We start from the raw sequence: 9,071 nt of genomic DNA on the forward strand, positions 1-9,071 counted from the left end.
GTTTGAGGGAAAGACTGTAGAAGTCCTCTCAGTGGGACAACAGTGGGATAATAGTGTAGCCAGTATAATGGTATACGTTTAGCTAACTATCCATTTAAACTCTATATAAAATAATTTCTTGAAGGACTCTGAGAAGGATTCAAGGAGGATGTGAGGAGCATGTGATCTCGATGCTGAGTTCCATAGTTCCTCCCAAGGTTTCTTCCTCCTGATCTCCATCTTAGAGAGTGATTTTTTTTTTTTCCCCTCACCAGTGTCGCTCTCGACTTGCTCATTAGAGATTAAAACACCGACGATGTCTTTGAGAAAATCGGCACTGTAAAAACGCAATTAAAATTCTTTTCTCGTCTTATTATATACACATGATTATAAAAGGCCACGCCGAGTGGAGTGAGGTGAGTTAAAGCAGGAAGAACGGGTGGATCAGGAGCCGGGAAACACTGGCTTAAGTGCTCTTATCTTTCAACACACAGAAAGGCAGAGTGGTAAATACACACCAGGCTTGTGTGTATCATGGTTGAGTGTGAAAGCCGATCATAAGGTGAAGTGCTGGAGTTCTTGGTTGATCGGTGATGTCGTGACAGGCTCGGGGTAAAGCTGATAGAGTGCGGGAGCAGGAGAAGATGCGCTCACGATCGGCGATACGTCACCATCTGCTGAGCTCCAGCGCGGCACATACGTCTTCAAGATCCGTTCCAGAGACTCGCTTTATTGCTAAATGGCCTTTCGGGCTACTGTAGGGTACAAAGCAGTGAGTGCGCTATACACGAGGAATGGAGCGGATTGGTGTGATAAAGTGGAGTCACTCTTACCACCATGAAGTGTTTTATTCCTCTTACCCCACAGGACTCTGCCCATTACAGCGTCTAATTTATTAAGGACTGGCGCATTGTACATTTTTATCCATTTATGGTTTACATTTCCTGTTGTGAAAGAAGTTATTCCTGTTCTTGCTTACCTCAGCATCATTCTCTCATCACATTGCTGGGGGAAAAAAAAAAATACGAAAAAAATAAACAATATAAACCACGACAGAAATTGTAATGGTTTCCACTACAAATACCATTACAAACCATCCGCAAACCATTTAAACCTTACTGGTATCCAGTATCCATAGCACACCACCAATAGAAGGAAATAATTACCAGTAGAGACCCACAGGGACCATTACACTTTCCATTAAAACGAATACAATTCCAAGTACAACCATTAAAACCATTACGTGTGGTTTCTATGAATGTTTTCATTGTTTTTTTTTTTTTATTTTCTTCAGCAGGGCAGTCTCTCTTTTTCTCCGAAAACATAAAGATGGAGACTCTTGGAGAATCGTTGGCAGAAAAAAAAACAAACAAACAAACAACCCAGTTTTATTTACAGAGTAAAACCGATTTACTCGTTAACGTTTACGCGGCGTGTCCGCTCTACACGTCCCCGTGATACAGTACGCATTCGCACTATTACCAGAACTTACAGCGAACCAGAATCCAGAATTCAACAGCGCCGGCGTGCGAGAGGATTTCTAACACAGCTAAACACCGGATCTGTCTCAGCGTTCAACAAAACACGACACTCTTCTGTAGTGAGTTAAACAAGGGAGATGTTTGATAAGTGGCGGTATGGTGAAGCGTCTCCTGCCGGATGAAGGGATTAATACAGGGCACACTAAAGCTTCTCCGTTCCAAAATACAGATAAAACATTCTCTGATCAAAGGGCAGCAGATCTCCTCGTTCATTAGAGATGCGATACTAATCACGCCACATTGTTCAGGATCGCTTCAACAAATAAAGCCGGGATTAATGGTTTAAAACGCATACTAGCCTTCCTAAAATACTGCCTCAGTCGGTTATATTTAGCAATCAGCCTCATTTCATGATTTCATTCATTTTACTTTTATCTCTGCTCAGGCTTTATTATTATTATTATTATTATTATTATTATTATTATTAATCACTGAACCAGTAGAACCCTAAACATAATTGTGGGTTCATGTTCAGGGGAAAATAGAACAATGAATTAAACCCTAACGCCCTGAGCTGTTTTGTGAGAAATATCAGAAGTTCAGTGGTCAAGACAATCAGCAGCTAAATGTCATTTATCTCTACATGAAGCAGCTTGTCTAACGCACGTCACATTTGATCTCTTAATGATGCAGCGGACGGGCTTTCGATTTAAAAAGACACCCCGAATCAAAAATTTGGAACAATTTTTCCGGACGTTCGCGAGGAAGGGAAAAGAAGCCCACGATCCGTTTCACAAAAATCTAAGCGAGTAAAAATAGCTTTTATTATGAGATGAATATATACGATCGGTAAGACTGCTTTTGGATTGATTTTCAAGCTTGAATCATTGTTAATATCGCTCACTCCCGGCCTTTATATCCACGAAGAAGAAGAAAAAAACAAAAACATGATCGCTCACATGCACCCTTTGATGTTAAATATTAAAATGTTTATTTCATTACTGAATTGAAGTCGTCCTCATCGTCTACTGTACTTAAAATCCTTCGATAAAAACCATGAGCGGATCGATTTCTGACTCTGAATATATTACTGAGGTCTACACGAGTGTTATTAAACAGTGTTAAATGACAGTGTTAATCGTTTAAAGAAAGACATATCACACACACACACACACACACACACACACACACACACTACCTATTCCAGAATATGCTATTTTATATTCCCTCATGCAGATAAAACCGCTTACACACTTCGTCTGGTAAAGATCTGACCTTGAACAGACCTGGCACAGATCACTTACGTTTTTCTCAGCTTCGAGCTCAGCGTCTGAGTGGATATCAGATTTTATCAGCCAGAGATTTCTGTTGATGTTGTAGAACAAGCAGGTCCACGGTGTGGTCATAAAATATGAAGCGATAAAATATAAAAACACGGAATCCATATTTTTTTAAAGAGGAGCACACTGCAAAAAAAAAAAAAGTCAGAATATCTTGAATATATAGAACATTTCATTGAATGAATATACTAAAGCAAATATCTGATTATTTCTAATATACATACATGCATAAATGTATATCTTCTTATAGTATGTGCACTAATGCGAATTCACCCGGTGTTGTAGCCGCTCATCTCGAAGGGAAAATTTCACAAAGGATTGTGGGATGTAGCGCTGAACGGTCGTGGCCGTGATGGTCCGTGTCAATCGTGATCGAATCATGAAAGTGAGTGGGGATGATCATATCCAAACTCCAAACACGCAGAGATACTGATTAGAAGGTCATGAGTTCGAACCCCATCACAGCCAAGCTACCACTGTTGGGATCCTGAGCGAGGCCCTTAACCCTCAACTGCTTGGATGTATAAATAAGGTCGCTTTGGATAAGGGCGTCTGCCAAATCCTGTAAAATATCAAATATAAATGTAAATGACATTTACATGAAGATAAAACCACGAGCGTGAGCTGCGTAACGTGCGTGTGCTCCAGTACTGCAGGTGGTGCTGTTACAAATTGAAGGGACGATTTACGCAACTACAGGAAATCCCTGCTGAAAAGTGCCAACAGCGCAAACTATGAGGAGTGTTTGGAAGTACACCGAGGAAAAAGGAAGAGCTGCTTAATTTGCTCCATATTTACAAAGTGAAGAGCAATAAAGGAATGACGCAAGTGGTGCACTAGACACATTTAAAGCCTCTAAATGTAATGTTTTTGGAATCTCTTGATGAAGAGCTGTAAAGGTGTTGGCTTGGGCACGCCTTGTTTTTGACGACCAATCACAGGCGTTTTTTTTTTTTTGTTTGTTTGTTTTTGCATGTGGTTCGTTTCTGTGGCATGTGTCATATTATGTGTATACGCTTGCCCGACGTCATCTCCACTCGAAGTCCATTCATTCCACTGCGATGGACGCTGAAAAAATGAATTAAAAAAAAAAATAGTTTAAACATGAACCTTGTGTATCGGATCCTCTGTTGCGGCTAATCGCGTGCATCTGTGCATGTCATTCAGCTGAAGGCAGCTCGGCCAATCAGAGACTAGCTACAGGTGGACTCGTGTGTACTGTATGTTACACCAGAAGGAGAAGAATTTTCAGACTCGTAGATTTTTCGTTTTTATTTACACTCACCGGTCTGATTAGTGAACTGATGACATGGCTCGTTGGGAAAACCGGAAGGTTTAAAGACGGACACGTGTCCGAGTGTGCGTTTATCGTTTCAGCGTCAGATTCGAAACGTATCCATGGCGCTAGTCAAAAGTGCAAAACATAACATAACCACTCCGAGCTGTCTTGTTTACAGTCCCGCATTAAAAGGTCACTGTTCTCACGGTTAAGTAGGTTGCTAATATGCTCGTTTTTTAAATTTGATATTTTTACAAATCCTCATTTGTGGATTGAGATTAAGATCCTTAATCCTCCCAGTAAGCCGTGATTGGTGAAAAGGTCTGACAAGATGCAGTGTTTTAAATTCTGTATGTTTTATTGTTTTTCAACCAGCGTCAATATTCCTAACGATAACAGTTTTCACCAGAGTTCAGCGTGACGCTTATCTCGTTATCGCTAAAGACATCCTGTCTCTTTCTATTATTTCTAGCAGGTGTTCTGCACACGCCAGCCAAATCCCTCTTCCTGCCTCGGACCTGAGCGCGGCTTTGATCACCTCCTGTTTAGAAGAAGATATCGATTTAAACCGGGAGATCAGACGCTGCACTCGATGCTCCGCGCAGAACCCACTCAGTCTGATCAGATTTAATACGAGACACAAAGCTACGAGATAATGCACTTCACTTCGGCTTGTTTGATCTGGCGCCTCTCCGTGCGGTGACATTAACGAAGCGAAGGTTAACAGCAGCCCGGATGAGTGCTGGTCAGAGGAAAAACGAGGTACGCATGGAGGTCACGGTGCCTCTGGTGACAAAATGACATTTGCAGAGACTAATAAAGCTCTAATGGAGCACTGTGATCATAGGGCACTTTGGCGTCACTTTTTTTTTTCCAGTGCCCTCGCTGATTTAATTCAACTCCGGAATGGACAGAGACGCGGACGCAACAGAGAGGCCGACCTCAGGCCCATTACAAGGTGTTAATCTAAAGGAAGTGCACAAGGGCCAAACTCTAGGGTGTAAAAAGAAAGTCTGAATGCACCACCATCTATTATCACACACTAATGCAGCACGGTTACGCTCACAGATAATATTCAAGAAACTGAAATATATCTGAAATTGCCCACGATCTCCAATCTTCATTGTACCACAGCACTCTCAAATTCCTGGACTGTGATTGGTCAGACGTTGTTGATTCATTTTCTGACAGACAGCTGTATTATATTGATGCCCTCGCTCTAATACATTGGTGTTCCTTTAGTAACAGCGACTTGAACGGTCGACGAGCTACATAAACCCGTAATTGTTGATGTGGTGAGGTTTTTCAACATCTTCAGGACAGAGGAGTTTGCGCCAACGTGGCAAGCCGCATTCAAGACCAAGGCAAAAGAGACGCTGGTGAGGAAACGACTGTTCATGGCCGCTGTAATGCATATAAAGTTATACGTGTGGATGTTCTACAACATTAAACGTGAACGTACAGGAATAAACAATAGTTAGGATGCGTTATTATTTGTAATCGTTGGCAAGTTGCTGCGGTATAAGATGAATGAAACACTTCAGGACATGCTGTTACCGAACAATGATCTTCAGTATGGTAGCATTAAGTCTTCTCATCAACCCATCGCTGATTATTTTCTCATAACAGCACAATACAGAGTGTTGTTATTTACTTGTCGCACATTCCACCACCATCAGGTGATTAATTGTAATTGCAGATAAATACCCTTTCTAAATGGCCTGGGTGGAGGTTATTGAATCTAGGTGGGCTTCAGTTTTGGCTTGTATCAGTTGTAAAATTCAGCAAAGGCCCATGGGAATACAGATGCTTTTTCCAGACCGGCTGCAGGAGATGAATCACTGCCAGCAAAGGCATAATTGGCTTTGGTTAATGAACAGAGTTTCCGCCGTATTCCAGTAGCTTTTGGACATCGAATCAAAAATCCGATCCAATAAATTGTGTTTCTGGAAATACTTACGGTGATGGATAAATGAGAGAGCCATGGATGGAATGAAGTAGGTGTTGAGACTTTGGGACAAGTTGGAGGAAGACTTAGTGGTTCTTTATTGCCAGTTTTTGTTACACCCCCTGCTGTTGGATAAATGTTATTGCCACAGGGCTTGGGAGAAAATATTTCTAATTGCAAACCTGATGAACACTGGCAAGCACTACCAAATTAATGAGGGCTAGGCTTTACTGGCCCAAGATATGCAGTGGGATATATAATACTTTATGAAGTGTGAAGTGCCCAAGAGCCTTCTAAGATGAGTCTGACTGCGTCTACGCCCTTAAACTGCCTTTAAATTATAACCAAATGGATTGTAAATTCAAATGATTTCCCCAAATCTACCCCCAGAACTTGCCAAAAGGCCATTCCTGGTCGTTTCCTTTACCAAAGCTTTGGCGAGAAGATGGAGTGAGTGAGACAGATTTTAAAAAAATAACTCCTGCACAGTATATAGCCAGTTTTTAAATATACAACCCCAATTCTGAAAAAGTTGGGACAGTATGGAAAATGCAACAACAACAACAACAAAACAAACAAACAAACAAAAAGAGTCATTTAAAATGTTGTGGATTTGGGGTTGTATAACAGGAACCACCATGAATACTTAGAATCCTCCCACCAGCCAAGACAAGGATGTGAGCTGAGCATCTCGGAGAAGTGCATAGCATGCTGGGATACATCTATGGTGGGGTTTTTTTTTTTTATATATATAGCCTTGAAAGTCTTCCAAGTACTATATATGGAGTAGGCAACTTGACGCTGGTCAGTGTCACAACTGATGACTAAAAGGAGCCAAAGAATGTTTTCAGGACCGAATTGCACCATATGGTCCAGAAGAAGAGGCTGTGCAGATGAGACATTTTGGAGGACCGCAAGTCTGCCAGGGTTGGTGATTACTCAGATGAATTATCATGGGCTGAGCCAAAACCCATACTGGAGAAGCCTGATGAATGGAGCAAGTCCGCGATTGTATCCAGATGTATCCTTCTCAGTGTAGGCAATCCCATAATTCTGTTCACTGACCACTGAAAGTTTCAACAAACATGGTGGACCCAATGAGTACTTGAACCACTTATATACCATTGCTGTGGTATAAGGGGAATAAAACACTTTGGGCCATGCTGTTATTATAAAATGATCAACTTCTGGGACGTAACAATAACTTCTGGGTGGTGATTAAAATCTCTGGGTGGTAATGGTGTAACGTCTCACTAACGTTGTTAGTTATTTTATACATGGCTCATTAGATCTAGAATTCATTTATTTGAATGGATTATAGTAAATAGTTATTAGATCGAGAGAAAGAAAGAGTGAGCGAGCGAGCGAGCGAGAGAGAGAGAGACAGACAGAGCGTTCATTTAGAACGGTGATTAAACTAACCAGAAGTACCTGGGGTATATATATATATATATATATATATATATATATATATATATATATATATATATAGAGAGAGAGAGAGAGAGAGAGAGAGAGAGAGAGAGACAGAACTAAAGGAAATATTCTATAGGTGTTTGATAAGTAACACTGAATGAAGTAGATGAGAATTCTGAAAGCTATAAGTGTCTTGCTGTAGTGTGACATCGTGCTTGGTATTAAACACGAGTTTGCTTTTAGTGTTTATGAGATGTAAGCTAATGCCCTCGGTTTACTGCTCTAACGAACCTTTAAACGGTTTACGCCATCTGTAATGTAAATCAAACTGACTGGAATTGCTTAATTAGTCCCGATATTTTAGGAGTGTAATTTGGTTTCTAATAAAACAGAATTTATCGTAGTGTGTGTTGTTCTCAGCGCGTCTCTTTTATAAGGCATGAAGCTACAAAAATCCACTCACGGGCATCACATTATGTGGAACTTCGAAGCAATATTGAAGAAGGCTTTAAGCTCCACCCGCTCGACAACCTCTTGTCTTCTCTTGCTAGGTGGTAGCCACGGTGTTCCGAGTGGTCACCGTGCTATCCCTGCTGATTGCAAGGGTGTTGCTAGTAGTGTAGAATTTTTAACGAATTATAAGCGTACGACTCAGACGCGTCAGATGCATCCTCGTGACAACCCGGTGGCTCTCCGTCACCGTCGGCACCACTGACGCTAGTCCTCGTCTCGAAAATGTACGACGCGACTCCAAAATCACATGGCGTCTCAGCATGGGTGAAGGTAGCGATGAGGAATCCTACACAGCTGAAAAACTTGTTTGCTAAAATGTCCGTATTTAGCTAGTTCCTCGTTGAATTTGTTTTCGATTTCACGTGGGACTCAAATGCTCTTGTTTCTTGTGACTTCCTGTTTCAAAAGGAAATACATCCACGTTTGCAATCAAATCACAGCCCTAGGGTTCTTTCCTGGTGTCTTTAGAGCTGAAACCTATTTTGGTAGAATCCACTCCTTCTGTAGCACGTGTTTAATGTTTTGTCGCGAAGGCTAGGCCAAGATGTATTTGTATAATTGTACATTTCGCGAATCGTGATAAGGTAAAAGGAAAAAAATGCAGAACGAGTCGGTATTAGCGGCACGCAGAAGGATACATTACCGTACGCTTACAGCTCACCTGGAGTGCGTCTGTCTGAGATTGCCTCTGGCGCATTGCTATTCACGGCATATGAGAGAGGAACTATTTATCAGTGTGTGTGAAGAAAAGGCGACACAAGGCGACTAACTTCTTTTCTTTTCACACAAAGGGCACTCGGGTTATTTGCTCATGCATGAGTGGATAACCTCTAGTCCTCAATGCAAAGCAGATGAAAGGGAGAAATGAGCTTTACACAATGCAGGGTGCCATGTTTGGGCAAAACTGTGTGCGTGTGCCCGGTCACTCAGAACCCCCCCCCCAACCCCTCACCCCACACCCCCACACCCACCCACACACAAACAAGAAGATATTGTCAAAGCAGGTGAGGTGAATGAGAAAATAAGCCAACCTCTAGCACCTGAATGAAAATACGTCTGGAGTGTTTTTCCAATTTGTGCCCCGTTTGAGCAGATTGGCATTCTCTGAATGCCAA

Source organism: Ictalurus punctatus, chromosome 1 (assembly GCF_001660625.3).
Source record: "Ictalurus punctatus breed USDA103 chromosome 1, Coco_2.0, whole genome shotgun sequence".
Lineage (NCBI taxonomy): Eukaryota > Metazoa > Chordata > Actinopteri > Siluriformes > Ictaluridae > Ictalurus > Ictalurus punctatus.